The sequence below is a fragment of the Falco punctatus genome (assembly GCF_963210335.1).
Source record: "Falco punctatus genome assembly, contig: scaffold_52, whole genome shotgun sequence".
Classification (NCBI taxonomy): Eukaryota; Metazoa; Chordata; class Aves; order Falconiformes; family Falconidae; genus Falco; species Falco punctatus.
Window position 1 is genome coordinate 174,389 of NW_027660219.1, and position 18,736 is coordinate 193,124.

Sequence of the window (18,736 nt, forward strand, 5' to 3'; positions counted from 1 at the left end):
TTCCACGTATTGAACTCGTCACAGAGCTGAAAGCGAGAGGATGCTGTCGGTAATACAGAAAGCACTACTGTGAGCATAGACTGCATCTCTGAATGACTCCACAAATAGACCGCGCTGCCTCTTAATTGAATGCTCCCACTCAAATAGTTTACTTAAAGAGCAAGAGAAATATATGATAGCCTGTCTTCTGTTTCTCCTGGTTGCTGAGGACTGTTGCCTCCTGCTGAGAGTCCTTTTCCTTTGTGGCCTGCAGCTCCTTTTGTACATCGGCAACTCTGTTGTGGCTGTACTTTGTTCTCCACTCATGTAATAAAGGTGAAGTCTGGAGAGCTGTACACGCTGCCTCCTGAACTAGTTGGATGTAGTGTTGGACATAGGTGAACAAACACAGCCTGCCTTTTAAAAACAAAAGCAAAACCTTTGGGATGCTTCCAGGTACAAATCACACGCTCGGTCATTGCTTTGTTGCCACTAAGGGGGTCACTTTTAAGTTCCTGAACAGTGGTAGATGGTCTTTTATGTCATTTAAACAGCTGTGTTTGTTTGATCCCCACTTGAAGCTCAGGAAGAAAAAAAATCGCTGTTTGGAAACTGTTTAGAAGAAAACTCATGTTCCACCTTTGTAAAAACACTCAGGAGTAAAGGAGCGACACTGGTCATTTAAATAACCGGCCACCCCCAGCGCTAGCGGACCCAGAGATGGATACTGTTGCACCACTTTGATAATATGGAGCCCAGGCAACCACTGCACGGCTCTTAGCAGCTGAGAACACACTGTCCAGTATTTTGCAGGCAAGTAAGCTGTTTTTCTTTACGTATAAATATTTTGGCCATAGAATGCAGTGACTTTCGTGTATGTGTGCGTCTGTTTATTAAAAAAAAAAAAAACAGAAATCGTTTGTACTTTTGCCTGTGACCCGTTGGAACTGGCATGGTGTTTGCGACCACTCTGAATTGTTCTTCCCCTGCTGTCCTTCACAGGAGGATATTCCTTGGCATATGCTTATGGAGCACTTTTGCTGATCAAGAACTTCCAGGAAGACCAGGCTGCCCAGAAGCTAGAGATACTCTCCGGCAATGGCACAAGAGGAGGACAACTAACAGAACAATGCCTTCAGTTGATGATTTTCAGGTAGAGCTTTAGGCTGAAGAGAAAAAAAGCCCAGGGGATGGTTGTTTTGTTGGAAATCTCCATTTGAGAAGTACGATTCATAATGATTTCCTTGGGGCCACAAGTGGTGTGAAGCAGTGCTGAGAAGATGGCTGGCAAATTTGCCTCTGTTTCAAAGTCTTTCCACTTCATAACAGAGTGTGGTTATGATGGTATAAAGGAAACACTAAATAATGGAGCTTTCCCACTGTCCTTTGTATTTAAGTCGTGCAGAGCGAGGACAGACCAAATTGTATTTTCGATTCAGCTTCTTTGTACGCTTTGCTGTTAAAAAGAACAAACCCAGATTTCCAGTGGTATAAATCATCACAACTCCCCAGTAGCGATTGGTGGCTTACCGTGGGTAATAGAGAGGAGACTTGGCAGAAAAGCTTGCCTACAATTTGAAAGTTTAAGCAAGGAGTAGAGTTCTGTATTGTGGATGTCTTCATGTTTGTAGTTTGTTTTGTGGGTTTTTTTTCTCCCCCCTCCCATTTCTTACTGCTCTTTCAGAGTAGGGCAGTAACTCCAACTGAAGAATAACAAAACAGTCGGGATTACTTTATCTTTTAAAACCAAGTCTGCATGCCTTTCATATAGGAAAAGATTGTTACGTAGATAGGCGTGCTGCTGTCTGTCCAGATGCATCAGTTTGCGAACTGAAGCAAGGAGGATGTTGGAATCGAGAAGAAAGGATTTACTCCTTTGTGTCTGGTTGTTTACAGCCCATACCACAGTGCAAAGCTGCTGGAGAGGCTAACAACAACCGTCAATGAGTTATGATGTAGCTAAGAGCTTGATAAATGAAGGTATGGGGTCAACAGGAAGTAATTAAACCTTTCACTTGCGGCTCCTTCTGCTTTATCAGTGTCCATGCAAACAACCACAGCACATCACTGAACAGGAAGGAGCTGGGAAAAGCAGCAGTCTCCCACAATATGCCTCTCTTAGGAAGAGGAGAACTGACAAACAGAAATTCCAAACTGTGGCATGTCGCGACAGAGGGAAGACACAGTCACTCAATATGAGTGATCAGCAGACTTCGTTTATTGTCTCTTACAGTCACCTTTTATGCCTTGTTATAATTAGCTCATACATATTACAAAAGTTAAGCTCATTATTGGTTAGTTGCCTAAATACCAAGCCCGCCCCTAGTTTCTCTTCTGTAGTTATCTGTTCCCACCTGCAACATTCTTTTCCCACCGAAATCTTCCTGTTATTGTGTAACAAGAACAGCCAAAGACAGTGTATTTTGCTTTACTTCAGATAAGCTGAGAGCCATGTGCATTTTTGTCCAGCCAGCTGGACTATGGCTATGTGACCCTTTTCAGCTAGCCAGTTATCCACAGTGGCAAGTGCACAAAGCTAGTACATCTTACTGGGATCCATTTTATATTCTGCTTACCTGTAGTTAGGTGTCACATTCAAGTACCTTGAGTCTTTGTTCTTTCTAGCAAAATATTACGCTTAATAGGAAAATTAATCAACTTTGTATTTCTGCTGGATGACTAAATGACAGAAGATTTTTTTCAGCAGGATCTTGTATTCAGTTTCACCTTCTCTTCCTCAGCAACTGAACTTCAGCCAAGCTACCTGTACAGCTGGACGCCGTGCTGGATGCTGGAAGATGCAGGGGAGCACAGGAAGAGCTGGCACCAGCTGTGTCCAGGGCTGCTCCTTTGACTCTTTGAAAGAGAGCCTCAAATCAGTAAGGTCGCTCCGCTTCCAGGCTATGCTTGGCACAAATTCAAGCACTTTGCTGCCTGCCCAGAATGCCAGTTTTCCATCTCCCTTCTCCACATCTGCAGTCCTGACATGAAGCACCTTCCCTACAAGGTATGTGTAACACAGCTTCAGCTCAACTCATCTTTCCCACATTGAACCAGGATGTGGTCACTACATGTCTGTGGTGCTGTCTCACAGCCTTACCACCAGCTTTTGGGTCCTGGAAAGGCCTTCATCCTCCCTCCCTCAAAAGGATGGAAAAGCAAAAAATCCGGTATTTTGATGATGATGAAATACAACTTGCTGATACTGCATAAAGAATTTTGATACTTACTATATGAGTTACAGGCATTTGCACAAACCTCAGCCTCTCCTTGAAGCAATCCTGTCCATCTAGAAGCATCGAAAAACAGGTCTTCTGTGTGTTAGCTACGTTAGAAATTGAAACTGTAGTGTGCTTTGCCTTATTTAGAGCTGATTTGATTTTTTTTATTTATTTTTTTCTTCACACCGGCTAACGAAAATGGATTAGTTCTGCTCAGTCCTAATGGTTTAAAAGCTGTTGCAAAGTTCCAGTGTTTCAGTCTGCAAGCTATCAAAAGTTTATTAAAAACCCAGAGTGCTCTTTGGAACTGAAGTCATATGAGCATTCTTCTCAGTCTTAGCTTTTAACAGCTTGTTCTTAGGAAACGTGAATTTTTGCTATTGTGATTTAGCATGCTTAATTTATTCAGCGTACAAACGTAAGTATCAGCTCAGTAAATAAACAGGTCTTTCTTACTGTCATTTTTCCCATCTCCTTTCATTTTACTGCTTTTAGTTTCTAATTGCAGTTAGTTTTTTGCAAAAAAGCACGTGATGGCAGGCTGCTTTGCTCATGTGTCCAAAAGTGTTTTGTGGTTGGGTGTGTTTTTTTCCAGTTGCTTTTTATTTTACTTTTTAAATACTTTTTGAAAGGTAGAACTGCGTTTGCTTGTAGGACTTGTTTAGAATTAATCTATGTTATCAGTTGTGCACATGTGTGAATTTCAGCAGAGAAAAAAGATCCAGCTTTTGCCTCGTGATCATACGGTTTTACTTTAATGTTGCAAAGTAAATTTTCTTTCTGCCTCCCTCTAAGCCTGTTAGATGAAATTTGGTTACATCAGGCTCAGACACTAAGTTGCCATCGGTTAATGTGATGAAAATGTCCTGCATGAAAATGGATTGCCTTTTGCATGCTGCAGCATAAAGAGTGTGAATGGTTTATCGTGCACCAACCTGTGGATCAACACCCTTGTGTGTTGCTGGCAGAGGGTTGGGTTTTTTTCTTTTTCCTTATGATGAACATATTGTGTGAAGCTTCTCTTCAATAGTATTGACCAGCAGTTGCAGCATCATCTCTTGGGCATGCTGCCTCTTGCGGCGCAGTTCCCTAACAACCGAAAAAGAAAGAGGTGGTTCCCCTGCCCGACCCTGAGTGTACAAGACCGGAGCAACTATAGTCTTAGCCATTTCTAAATCCACCTCCCTTAAAGCTTGTTTCTTTATTTTTGCCCACAGATCGCGTGGATCAGGAGAGTATAAATCAGGTCCTTTTTCAGGGTCTGCCAGTCCTGGGTCAAAGGGATCTTCCTCTGACGGATACTCAACTGCATTCACACCCAGGGGTTTAGAGCACTGTGACTTAGAGGCTGGTAAAGAGCATGCGACTCCTCTTCCTCTCCTTCCTCTGCCTTTTCTTCTTGTGCTTTCATAGTTTCAAAAATAACTCTCCATGAAGAGAGCAGACGGTGGGACTCAGTATTGCCTTTTGTCACAGAATCCCACAATTTCACCCCTGTGTTGTTCTGAAGTTCCCGTGCAAAAATTGTAGATGCAGTCACTGCGGGCATATCTACTTGCACCCACTTGAGCATTGCTTTAAGGTCATGCCCAGAAATACTTTTCTCATGTTTGTTAGGGAGACTTTTCATAAGCTCATAAACGTCTCTTTCTGGGGACGAAGCCTGATTCGCCATTACGCATTTCCCACAGCTCACCTCTCAACTCCGGAGGGATTTCAGGCCGGCCGGCTCCCACTTCAGCGGTTCATTCAGAGTTCTGTGGGATTTGCTGCAAGTCGCTCAGGCGATTCAAGGGCCCCTCCACGTCGGATCCTTCACTGGATCATGTCAGGGTCACCAATTTGTGGCGAATGAGGAGACGGGACACAGCTTGATGCAAGCAAGATGTCAGTTTATTAGTGATTTTCTTACAATTATATACGTTTCTACCTTCTACATATTACACACCAATTGGTTGACATTTAAGACACACCGTTTAAACAATAGGAAGTTTACCTTATCATAGCAACAATTTCTATTCCAAAGTTAGGGAGTTTCTTTCTAGGCGGCTTTCTTGATTAACAAAGTTACATATCGGCGCCATCCGTTCCCTTATCCGGCTACTTGTTTCTCTGTCCGTCTTGCTGCCTCCTCAGCTGTAGCGGCTCAGGGGTCTGCAGTTAGCTTGTTCCTTGGTTCCCAGGGCTTGTGCCCTACAAGTCTCTATGCATCAGGCTAACAGTACTTGGACTCTTGTTCTTGAGGCCTTGTCCTACAGCCTCTGATGTTTATTTTGCTTCACAGCATTTAGTTTCCTAGTAAGGCCAAACACCCAGTCCCGTTAAAACCACTGATGTTTTCAATGGGGCTTTAAGACTGCTATCTGTTCGTTTGTAATTGCAGGGTTAGAATGTGAGCCAAGGAAAGGAGGATGTCAACTTATGAATTTGTTATGCCTGCCACAGTCTTATCACCAACGTCAATTCACAAGGTGGCTGTAATGTACAGGAATCACTGGTGTGCGTTTCACAACTAGAACATAGAGAGGATTGCTGTTTGTTGCTAAGCTTCCTGTTTTCAGAGGATGAGGTTTGGAGGTTTTGTTTCTGATGTCTGTTTTCTCATTCTACAGAACTACCTTCGTGTTGCATTCCAGGAAGTTAACAGTGCGTGTACAGGAAAGACCTTACTAGTAAGACCCTACATCACTACCGCAGATGTATGTCAGCTTTGTGCTGAAAAGTTTAGAGTGGAGAATCCAGAAGACTATAGCCTGTTTCTTTTTGTTGATGACACCTGGCAGCAACTGACAGAAGATACCTACCCTCAGAAGATTAAGACAGAGCTGCACAGCTGCCCGCAACCCAAGGTCTTTCGCTTTGTCTACAAGCGCATTAACAGTGATCCATATGGTGCCATTTTTCAAAACAATGATGAGTCAGCTTCTTAAAACCAGCAACTCCTTTAATTTCTGTTCCTTGTTAACTCTTGAAAACATCTTTGCTGGCTGCCTGCCTTAGGAGCTAAAAAAGGTCTTAAACCATAAATACCTAGTTAAACATGTGCATTGCATACAACACTCCGTGTAAACCGTGCGTATGGCCAGTTATACAGTGTTCCACCAGTGTGTTTGAGCCAGCAGCCCATGAGGCTGAATTTCTTGTACCACAGACTCTTTTGAAGCATATTATACCGTGGCCCTTTGCAGGTCTCTTGCTGTAGTGTGCAAAAATGTATTTTCTTGCACTCACTCTATAGCCGAATGTCTTAGCATACATATACTTGAATCAAAATGACAAGTGTTTCAGTAAACCAACTGGTATGAGCTTAGTTTCACCAGCATGAGTTTGACAAGACTGTCCGATGCAGCGCATCAGTTAACTCCTCATTACTTGGATGATTGCATCCTTTCCTAATTTTTTTAATTACAGAGATTCGCCGTGTTTTTACGTGTGTGTGTATATATATATATGTATTTGCTCCTTCCAGTTGTTTTTATTCCCCTTCTTTTGGGGGGTTTGAGAAGGTGGGCACAGAATGGGAGTCTTTGTAGGGACCCAGGAAATGAAGTGTTTAACAGTAAAGCTTAAAGCGTTTGCTGTACGGAAGGTTTCTCTGTACCCACCACATCAGTTGCTTATTTAGCAGTGCCCTGTGGAAGTCTGCATATTCATTAACGAGCTAACAGTAGCTTGGCTCTGTGTAGAAAGGAGAGGAACTATGAAGAACACACACCCATCCCTGCTTTTATTTTTTATTTTTCCTTAAACGTCCAGTGTTTCCAGGGCCTTTGCTTTCTCTTGCCACATTGGCAAAGCGTCCCAAGCTCTATTGCCCCATAGTCAAAAAAAGTCTTCAGTAATTGCTGGGATGGTGAGTGAGTTTTGGGCTTCTAGCCCTCCGTTCCTTCAGTCGTGAATTCCGCTCAGTTAAAGACTCAAGAGAATTGCTTAAAACTTGCATTTGGAAGTCACGCCTCAAACAATGAATTTGTGGAGATCCATTTATTTATTTACACTAACAAAGAAAAAACTGTAATACTGCATCAAAATGAAACTTAGTGGCTGCTGAATCACTGAGTAATAGCATAGAATCGCTGCTTAAGCCTTTACCACAATCATCGCAATGTTTGTTTGTAGACTGCTTGGTTTTTTGTAAAGTCGTGTGGCTGCGTGTGGTGCATTATTCCCAAGGTGCTCCTTACTGCTCTGATGCTCTGTACGTTCGCAGTACTGGGTAAAGCGGAAGGCTTTGGGGCTGGGGAAGAGTGGCACGGACATGTTACTGCTCTCTCTGTCGCACCGGAATTTCAACAGCTGGGTTTGGCTGCTAAATTGATGGAACTACTGGGAGAAATTTCAGAAGTGTGAGTACCATGCTTATCTTTAATCTTCTAAAAGTAACCTCTCAACTGACATGGCTTAGGTATTTGACTTGCATGAAAGAGACCCAGAATTTTGCTTTAAGTAGTGTTCTGATTCGCTGAGGATTCCCTGTAATTAGAGAACAAGACTAAAACTGTCATGTGGCGGTGTAAGATCTCAGGGTTTCTATGAAAGCTAACTTGCCAGAATGAGTAGGGTGTAGCCTGAATTCTAATAGAGATACTGTATAGAAAAAGGTCCTTGTCTTGACAGCAAGAGAGTTTCATGGAGGGTCAACACTTTCCCGTAGGGTCTCCAGCGTGCTTGTTCAGTGATCGTGAGATTTTTGCAGTTCCTGCAGGCAGCCTTGGAACCAATTCTGTATGGCAGACAGTACCTTAGCTTACTTTTTGTTATGCTTGGCTGCTTGTACTTGCTGAAGATTTAATTTAGCATCAAATGAACCCACAGGGAAATGTCCTGAACTCATGGTGGTAGGGCAACCCCATTGTAATCGGTAAAATGGGAAAATTGCACACTGAGGAATCTGCCTTGTGAGGAGAAGGGCTGCCTTGTGTTAGGTGACTGAACTTTGTGACCCGTTCTGCCACTGCCCCCTGCCACACACATTGAAGGAGGCAGTCCCTAAGCCAATGCAATTGAAAATGTGGATTTTTAGATTATTTTTTTTTAAAATGAAAGATTTCTTATGTGTATGAGACCTGTGCGAGTGCTTAGCTTGCCCTGTTCTTTCTGTTCATAACTTTGAACCTACAGGCTGGTATAAAAGAATGGTTATATGACAAAAATAGAATAAAATCTGAACTTATACCGGATTTGTCCCTTGGGAAAGGAGTGCATCTGTTACTGCAGTGTGAAAGGTGTTTGATTAGCATATGACATCGTCAGACCTGCTCTTGGTCAGATTACAAGTTATGGGTTATTTAGCAATACATTCACCTGCTGTTCCTTACTGTGGTTTTTCTTTGGTTTTATGTTTCCAAAGAAAGGGTGGATTTTTCGTCGATCTCTTTGTGAGAGTATCAAATCGGGTTGCAGTAAATATGTATAAGCAGCTCGGCTACCGTGTGTACCAGACTGTTGGGGCTTTTGCTGTATTGAATGATTATACTGAACTTTGAAGCAAGTGGAAAAATACTGAAGAAATAAGACGAGGGCACAATCAGAACAGTGGAATGAAGAGGGAGGAACAAATTGCAGGTGCTTGCACAAAAACAGGGCCAGCAGGACGCGATAAGAGGAGCTGGGAAACGGCAGAAAAGAGCCTACGTGCCAGAATGAGCAGAAACAGAAATCTTGCCAATAAACAATTGTTAACCAATCATATTATTATACGCTTGTAAGATAGCCAATCATATTATCACACGCTTATAGAGTGCCTTATAAAAGTGTACCTGGTTTGTACAATAAACGGATCAGATCTTGAACTCCATGAGTATTTGAATCTGACTCCCGCTCGCCCAGAATGCCCGCAGCATCTGGTGACCCCGACGTGTGGATCGGTCGAAAAGTCAGGAGGATTCATTAAGGATCGTGTTACAAGCTGCGGAGCCGGCGAGGATCCTGCTGCCAGCGGAGAGAGAGCTGGGCGCCCGAAGAAAGGCGGAACGTGCACGGCTGACCGGTGAGTCAGGAAATTTATGCAGGATGGGAATCACTGCATCAGTGGTGGAAAAAGCAATCGTAGACAGTTTGATGAAACTGGCAGAGAAAACTGAAACGCCAGTCTCACGGCAGGCAGTAATTGATCTGCTATGTTGGAGTCGCCGCCGTGGTTTCCTTGCTTCTACGCAAGATGTATATAGTAATGAAACATGGAAGAAAGTGGGAGAGGACATATGGGAATCTGTGCAAGTCGGGACTAAGGGGGTAAAGACTTTGGCTCGCACGTATCGGGCTGTACGGGGTATGGTCGCGCAGTTACACGGCGAGGCACAAGTCGCTGCAGCTGTTAAAGCTGCAGTGCGGTCTCCCGGCGATCCTACCGCTCAGCCGGAGGAAGAGCCAGAGGGGCAGCCTCCGTGCAAAAACCCCCCCGATCATACATCTAAAGCTTATCCAGTAATGACTACTGCTGAACGAATAGCGTGGGGATTAGATGATGAATTGCCACCCTGGTGTCCTGAAAAGGAACAAACGGCAAGCGGCAGACAGACATTAATACCAGCAGTTACGAGTACTGGATGTAAGACTGCTGGGATGGGAATAACACAGCCCACAGCTCCACCAGGGGAGGAAATGGAGACTGAGCCTGAACTGTTTGGCAATCTGCCTCCTTTACCTCCCGAAAGTGGCAGTCTTTGCAGTAGTGATGAAGAGGCAGCACCGACGCCTTATTCGGCACTACGGAGAGAGCTGCGACAGCAGGAAAAGAAGATGTCCGACCTACTACATCATATGGAGAGGCTCGACAAGGACTCTAAAAAGAAAGATGTTAAAAAGGCGTATAAAAGTGCCCATAAGGCTATAATTGAGGGGTTAGAGGCTCTGGGGGATAAAATTGAACAAGATGCGTGCGTGGTACCTATAGACCCTAATTTTGACCCTCGAAGGCGATACAGGGGCCTGGTAGAGAATTGTACCATAGAAGGGGATTTTTCGTTTACCCCATTAGCTGCTCCTGTAGTGTTGCGACAGGGTCAGCCGACATGGGAACCCCTGGATTGGAAATTGGTGCAGGGCATTCAAAAAGCCATAATGCAGTATGGCCATAATAATAAATTAGTGAGAAATCAAGTAACAGCCTTAATTAAGTATACTGAGTTGGTGCCGGCCGACCTAAGAGCAGTTATGGAGCTTATCCTGTCTCCAACAACATTCATGCTTTGGTTAGCAAAGTGGCAGGAGTATCTAGAGGTGAAACTTATAGAAAACATTCAATTGCCACAAGCAGATCCCTTACGAGTAGCGCCGTTAGATGCCTTAATGGGTACAGGTCCTTATCGTGATGGACCTGCACAAGCAGCGTTACATACCAGGGTGTTACAACAATCGAAACAAGCTGGGTTAGCAGCTTTCTTGGCGTTACCTCAATTGCATACACCAACCTTACCATATACCAAAATCTTGCAGAAACCTAATGAATCTTTTTTTAGTTTTGTTGACAGGTTAAGAGACGCCATTGATAATGCTCCTAACGTCACTCCAGATCTCAAGATTATGTTGACTAAAGAGATCGCTGTACAAAATGCAAATGTCCCTTGTAAGCAACTTATAGCATCCTTACCCCCTGGGGCATCCATCGCTCAAATGATAGAGGCATGCGCAAGGGCTCCTTTGGTTGAGGAAGAGGAAAAGGCAAAAATACATGCCAATGCTCTAGCAGTAGCTCTAAACAACAACAAGGTACAAGGCCGAGGGGACCAGGGTCCTAAGCCAAAACGTTATCAATGTGGACAGGAAGGTCACTTTAAACGTGACTGCAAAAAGAATCTAGGAGGAAAGTCTCTGTTGAATGGAAATTGTTTGCGTTGTCAAAAATTTGGTCATAAAGCGGCCGATTGTCGCTCAAAATTTAGAAAAGATGGTACACCCCTCTTTGTTCCGGGAAACAGGGACAGCCGCGTTCTGAGGGACGCGGCCAAGAAATATCCCCAGAACCCAACAAAATTCATGGCTGCCTCGGCGAGCTGTATTCAGCCACCAGAGGAAGTGCAGGAGTCGATTTGGCCGTGGCAGAACCTGTAAATATCACTGATGAAAAGGTACATGTACTTCCTTCTACAGTTAGTGGTCCTTTGGGTTATGGTTTATCTGCACTCCTTATAGGACGCTCTTCTGCGTCAAAAAAGGGGATTTTTGTTCTTCCTGGTTGTATTGATGCCGATTATACCGGACCTATTGGAATTATGGTAAAAGTTTTTTCTCCACCTGTTCATATTCCAGCAGGAAGCACTATTGCACAGCTCATTCCATTCCAAGCTACTGTCCCTCAAAAAGGAGAAAAGGACAGGGGTCAAGGTGCATTTGGCTCAACGGGTATGCCTAACATTGCCTTTTGTCAACTTATTGGTGCCGAGCGGCCAAAATGTAATGTTAAGATATCTGGTCCACAAGGTCTAAATCTTCCTAATGTTTCAATGATGATTGATACTGGTGCTGATGTTACTGTTCTTTCTTTTTCAGTTTGGCCTACCATGTGGGAATTAGATAGTGCGGGTTCAACCATTTCAGGCATTGGGGGAAGTCGTCTGACACAGGTCAGTAAAAACTTCATTCTTTTCATGGATCAAGAAGGACATCAAGCATGGGTAAAACCTTATGTCCTACACACATCCTTGTCCTTGTTAGGTAGAGATGTACTTTCCCAATGGGGAATGAGAATCTCTACAGATTTTTGATTGGGGCCATTGATAGCAGCTCTCGCCCAACCTTAAAATTAAAATGGAAATCAGAAACTCCCGTATGGGTTGATCAATGGCCCTTACCTCAAGAGAAGCTGCAACACATTCAAGAATTAGTCCAAGAACAATTGGATTTAGGCCACATCAGACCTTCTGTTAGCCCATGGAATACACCCATTTTTACAATTCAAAAGAAATCAGGAAAATGGAGATTATTACATGATTTAAGAGCAATAAATGAAAAAATGGTTGACATGGGTGCCCTTCAGCCTGGACTGCCTTCTCCCACTATGTTACCACAAAATTGGGACCTATTAATTATTGATTTAAAAGATTGTTTTTTCACTATTCCTCTGCATGAGGATGATTGTGAAAAATTTGCATTTACAGTACCAGCTATAAACCGTGCCGCTCCAGCAAAAAGGTATGAGTGGGTAGTACTACCTCAGGGTATGAAAAACTCCCCAACAATATGTCAGTGGTTTGTGGATTTAGCTCTACAATCTTGGAGAGAGAATAATCCTAACCTTATTACCTATCATTATATGGATGATCTCTTAATAGCCAGCCCTCACACACTAGCCCCTGAAAAAGAACAGGAACTTATACAGAGTCTGCAGACCTTTGGATTGGTTATAGCAAAAGAAAAGGTACAAAAACTAGCGCCCTGGAATTATCTTGGTCTGCGCATCTCAGAAACAAGAATCCAGCCACAAAAAATTATTAGTGTCCCAAATATAAAAAACGTCAACGATGTCCAGAAACTAGTCGGAGACATTCAATGGTTAAGAACTTTCTGTGGAATTACCAATATGGATTTGGCTCCTTTATTGGCATTATTGAAGGGTGGCTCGTCACCCGCTGATCCCAGATCTCTTTCACCTGAAGCTGAAAAAGCCCTAGAGAAAATTACACAGAAAATTCAAAATGTTGGAGTGGACAGGCGACTATTGAATTGTCCATTTACCCTACTCGTGTATAACCGAGACACAGAAATTGTGGCTATAATAGCACAATTGCCCGTTGATCGATCTATGATTCTGTTAGAATGGGTTTTCCACAGTAACACCTTAAAAGCCACAGTTACTACTAGAGTGGATGCAGTAGGACAGTTATTGCTGAAGGCACGAGAACGTTTGCGTACTCTCGCAGGCTGCGACCCTGAAAAAATTATTTTACCTGTGAAAAATTTGTTCTTGGCTGACTGGTGGATTCAGATTTCTGAGTGTTTTGCAGTGGCAACCCTAGGTATTCAATTAGATAATCATTATCCCAATCATCCCTTATTTAAAACTTCCTTAGTATTGGAGGAAAAATCTTTACAGCAACAAAATCCTATAAAAAATGCACTTACAGTTTTTACCGACGCTAGTAGCAAAACTCAAAAGTGTGGCTATGCCTATAGGGATGACAGGAACAATTGGATTTCTCATATAGAACAAATGGAAGGTTCAGTTCAAGTTTTGGAATTAAGAGCAGTGTTAATGGTGTTTCAGGAATTTCGCAATGTCCCTCTTAATGTTGTGAGTGATTCTAAATATGTTGTTGGAATAGTTTCGCGTCTTTCGCGTTCCCTTTTAGGGTCTTTTACGAATGACAGACTTATGGCCCTAGTTATTCAGATGTGGAATGAAATAAATTTTAGACAATTTCCTTGGTGGATCACGCATATCAGAAGTCATCTGGATTTACCTGGTGTCTTATCAGAAGGTAATGCTTATATAGACACTCAGGTGGCATCCCCAGTATTACAAAATTCTCCTCTAAAACAAGCAACAGAGTCACATGCCTTTTTTCACCAATCTGCCCAGTCTCTCCAAAAACAGTTTGGTCTGTGTCGTCAAGACGCTAGGACTGTCATAGCGGCCTGTCCTGGTTGTGCCAGGTTAACACCTCTTCAACAGGAAGGTACAAATCCTAGAGGGTTACAACCTCGACAAATCTGGCAAACTGATGTTACAGAATTCACCCCATTTGGAGTACTTAAATATGTCCATGTCACAATTGATACCTGCTCGAAAGCTATTTGGGCGACTGCTCATAAATCTACCAATGCTGTTGCCTGTATTCAGCATTGGACGTCAGCCATGGCTGTGCTGGGCCGCCCAGATATGGTAAAAACAGATAATGCCCCTGCATATCTTAGTGCCAGAATAAAGACCTTTTTGCTGCAATGGCAGGTGAAGCACGTTACCGGAATTCCGAATAATTCTGGTGGTCAGGCAATTATTGAACGTGCCCATCAATCATTGAAACATTACCTGTCTGTTTTTCGAAAAGAGGGGGAGAGGAGTCCTCATGTAATAGTGGCAAAAGCATGCTATGTACTGAACTGGTTGAATCCCAGAACGGAATGTACTGAACAGCCGATTTTCTATCACTTTTCTAACAATCCCAACGATTTTTCGAATCGTGACATAGCTGTCCAGGTATTTGACCCTGTCTCAAATTGTTGGTCAGGACCTCATAATTTATTAACGTGGGGTCGGGGTTATGCATGTATCTCCACAGGGGCAGTGACCAAGTGGATTCCGGCAAAATGGGTTCGCCCGTGGATTGAAAACCGACCCACTGAAAAGAAAAAGCAGGGTGACTACGACAGGATTGACTCCTAAATGAACAGGAGGGATCAGTGGGCTCAGTGGGCACAGCATCGAGAAAGGTTATTCCGACCGCCACGACCAAATGAAGAAAAGCGGCTTGTAGATAAGTTAACATACATTATTCTGCCCATCTTGCAGCAGTCACCTCGGGAGATACAATGTCAATTACCCTCCGGTGAATTGTCTTTGTTACACTGTGACCGTATCGTGCGTGCGTTGCAGGATCTTTTTGGGCAAGGACCGATAGAAACAGAAAATTCTTGTCCTATATGTGCTACTTCTTGTAATTCAACAGTTACTCTATATTGTGGATATTGTAAAAGGGTTGGAGCATATAGGCGGAAGGTTTTCCTACGTTTCAGTTCCGGCGGTTTTTCCCTTCTTACTGGGACACATGCCCCTACTTTTCAGGTATAAATGAGGCCTTACAATCTTATGAAGCCTTCGGACAGATATTTTTAGCAGAACATCGAAACGAACTCATCTTCTGGGTTCGCATTATCAGAAAAAGTTTTGAATCTCATATAATACAACATTATTGTAAATGTGAACAATGGCATTATTTTTAGGAATAGGCCTAATGAATATTGCTTTTGCTTCTGCTTTGCATAATATATTGTTGTTTGTTATTCTTTTGTTACTTTTAGTGCCTTGTCTTTTACAATGTTTCCAAAGCTGTATTAATGCTGTATTTAAAAAGAAAGGGGGAGGTGTTGGGGCTTTTGCTGTATTGAATGATTATACTGAACTTTGAAGCAAGTGGAAAAATACTGAAGAAATAAGACAAGGGCACGATCAGAACAGTGGAATGAAGAGGGAGGAACAAATTGCAGGTGCTTGCACAAAAACAGGGCCAGCAGGACGCGATAAGAGGAGCTGGGAAACAACAGAAAAGAGCCTACGTGCCTGAAAAAGTAGAAACAGAAATCTTGCCAATAAACAATTGTTAACCAATCATATTATTATACGCTTGTAAAATAGCCAATCATATTATCACACGCTTATAGAGTGCCTTATAAAAGTGTACCTGGTTTGTACAATAAACGGATCAGATCTTGAACTCCATGAGTATTTGAATCTGACTCCCGCTCGCCCAGAATGCCCGCAGCACCGGACACTATCGGAGCGCTACTCTGCTAGCAGTGGAGAGCCAGATGAAGATGCTTACGGTAAGTGGTTGTTGTGCCTTAAGTTGAATGGAAAGGTTCTTGTGTTGAGGGTTCCTGGGCCTGTACAAGTTCAGATAGTCGTTGATGAATGGGATTCTGTATTCTGCTTTAGATAGCTTTTCCTACTGAAGAGTACATCAGTTAGGAAACTTGATTGCAGGAAACGGAATGAAGCTGCGTCAGGGGAAGTTCAGGTTGGACATTAGGAAAATCTTATCCACTGAAAGGGCGTTCAGTCAGGGCACCAAACCTGTCAAGAGCTTAGGGAGCATCTGGATGATGTTTTTAGTCATATGGTTTAGTTTCAGGTAGTCCCGCAAGGAGCATGGAGTTGGACTTGATGAATCCTTATGGGTCACTTGCAACTCAAGATATTCTAGGAAATCTTCTTGAAAAATGATCTTAACGTAATAGAGAAGTCACTTAACGTGGCTTTGTGCAATGACTGTCTTTCATAATAGCATTATTTTCTTTTGCCATAGGTACGAGGAAAGCTCTTTGCAGAGTTACAGAGAAGAAATCAATTATACCTCTGCCTCATCCTGTGAGACCAGAAGACATTGAGTAACCGTAAACTGTGATTCTCAGACAACCTAGTAAGAGTGTCAGTTTCCTTCTCCCCAAAGCCCCCAAGAACTCTACAGATGAGAAATATTAGGCTCAATGTTTTTCCCTGTGAAATACCAAAAAGCAATATTGAGAAGCTTACCAACGCTGCTTCTGTCGGTATTGGCTGCATATTCGTGCTCTTACCCTATTGTTCTTCCTTTCGAACCGTGACACTTTGGAGACTATTAAAATGGAATTGCTTCCTGTATGGTGGTGTCATGGTTTTCCTTCTCGGCCACAAAACAGTCCCCTCACTTTGTCAATCCCACGGAGCCCTGCTCCGAAACCGAAAACGTCTGGCCGCTGCTCCTACACAGAAGGTGCCAGGAAGGAGTTCTGTTGCTGGCTCTCGCCTTCCCTTTGCAGCCATATAACTGCTGCGACAAAACCTGGGCTCTGTTCTTTCTGAGCCACAAAACCAGAAATTGGGTACATCAAAATATACTCTCCAGAACTCAGAGGTCTCTGTTTCTCTGTGCCTTTTACTTACCTCATTCCCTAATTTAATTCTTGGATCCATCTGTCCCTTCACAGTCTGTCTGGATGTCACAGCTGCTGTTACTTGGAGGCATTGACCAGGCACTTAGTTCCAACACAGGTTTCTGTCACTGTCTTCCCTGCAATTTCTTGGAGTGCAGAGGAGTGAAGGCAGAGGGTTGATGAGTATTGATAACATGCAGCTGTGACCTTGCCTCCAAGGCAGTGGGTTGAGGGACATGGATGATGAGCAGCTGTAGCTCGTTCCCGCTAAGTAGTTAAATAGCCCTGAGGAGTGTGGGAGAGGGGATCTGATCCCATCCCATCCCATCCCATCCCATCCCATCCCATCCCATCCCTGGAGGAAGGAGAAACAGCACAGACAGTAGAATCTGACTGATGGTAAAAGCCTTGTTGCAGCCTGATAGCTTGCTTGTGCTGCAGCAGTGGGTGCCCTGTGTGAGGCTGCCTGAGTTGGGCTCCAGCTACAGCAACTGGTGCCCAACGTAGCTGAGACAAGCGGGAGAACCTGTGACCCATAACAGACATGGTGAGAGGCGAGCTGTTGCAACTAATCAATATGGGTGTGTTGTGATATTTGTTGTCTGTCTTAACTCAGATCGCAACTGAAGAGGATGTGTATTACTTGTGCTCATAACAATCTCCAGGCAGGGTTTTTTCTTTTATTACAGTCCTGGGCACGCAGGCTTTTGCTACTATTCTGGTTTTGCTGTTCTCCTTAAGTGCCCAGTGAGGTTTGCTCTAGTATCAGTCATGGCAGTTAATGTTCTCTCGTTCACCTGTTGTGTTTTTAGCACCAGCTTCTGTAGGCGCAAGGGGTCTATTTTAGATCTTTGAGTCACCGTGTCGTGCTGTTGTGGTTTTTCCATTGGCAAACTGCTGCTGTAATTCCCTAAGGGGCTTCCTAGGTCAGGAGGTAGCGGATGGGAGCAGGTTGCCACCCTGGGTCAGTGGTGAGTGCTGGCATGTATCATCTGACCTAGAGCTGATGTCTGTCACCGCTTTAGCTCTGGAATTACTCTGAGACCCAGGGAACTCTGGTTCCCTTAAGCTGCAACCTTGGAGCTTTTCCAAGCAGTGGATGAAATTCCTGTCACAAGCTCTAAGGCACCTTAAGGAGAAGGGGGCACAGTCTGAGTTTTCCTCCATGCAGGTGTCAGGGAGGTACAGTTCTGAGCTTAGTACTGGCCGCTACTGGGAGACGCTTTCAAGTGATCCGAGTGCAGCTCTGGCTACCCAAAGCTGGACAGGGGTGGCAAATGCTGATGTAGAGTTTTGGTGGTAAACTTGACCAGCCTGTCTTAACGAGCAGGCATGTTCTTTGTTTGCAAGCACCGTTTAGTCCTGCCTAGGCATCCCGAAAGTTTGAAGGGCCGTGGTCACATCTTCCCTTGGTCACACACAATGAACGGTTGCCTGCGCAGAGTTGCTTTTTAAGGAGCATGCTGTGGTTATATTTTCTCTGTTTGGCTTTGCATTTGGGAAATAATGTAACAGTTACAGCTGAACTGAAGGAGCACGATACCTGATGTGGCAGAGAAGGAGGTGCGTTTTACTAATTTTTTGATGTGCACCAGTTTGACCGCAAAATGACATTGTGTCAAAGCTTGTGGCCAAGTTCCGCTGTAGATGTTGACTTGGGGTATGAATGGCTCCAGGTGTGCTTTAGGAGAGCTCTGTTGGTGTAGGTGTGCTGAGCAATTGCTCTGCTGTGTGTGCAGCTGTTCTGGTTTGGCTTCCAGGTGTGAGCATGCAAAAGAAAACTCGCCAGTGTGGTCAGCCTTGCTGTAAAATCAGAACGCTTTCTGCTGCTGCCTGGATATCCGAGAGCCTCCTGAATGTTTCAGGCAGGCAAGAGATGTGCTCCAGTACGTCTGAGAGTCCACAGCTCTGCAGTTCCCTAGAGGGGCACTCACTACAGGTAAGGCTGTAAGATCGCAGGGCTCTTT

General features: G+C 43.8%; 3 long non-coding RNA genes across 3 annotated transcripts; all 3 read left to right on the forward strand.

The window, feature by feature from the left end:
* Positions 1–1,052: 1,052 nt before the first annotated feature.
* On the forward strand, positions 1,053–6,200 carry LOC308057579. Its single transcript, XR_013925339.1, has 3 exons — positions 1,053–1,132; positions 2,721–2,986; positions 5,584–6,200. It is a non-coding gene; the product is annotated as an uncharacterized lncRNA (long non-coding RNA).
* Positions 6,201–11,770: 5,570 nt separating this feature from the next.
* On the forward strand, positions 11,771–15,576 carry LOC308057575. The gene is made up of 2 exons (XR_013925335.1): positions 11,771–12,382; positions 14,033–15,576. It is a non-coding gene; the product is annotated as an uncharacterized lncRNA (long non-coding RNA).
* Positions 15,577–15,626: 50 nt separating this feature from the next.
* On the forward strand, positions 15,627–16,497 carry LOC308057577. The gene is made up of 2 exons (XR_013925337.1): positions 15,627–15,680; positions 16,163–16,497. It is a non-coding gene; the product is annotated as an uncharacterized lncRNA (long non-coding RNA).
* The last annotated feature ends 2,239 nt before the right edge of the window (positions 16,498–18,736 follow it).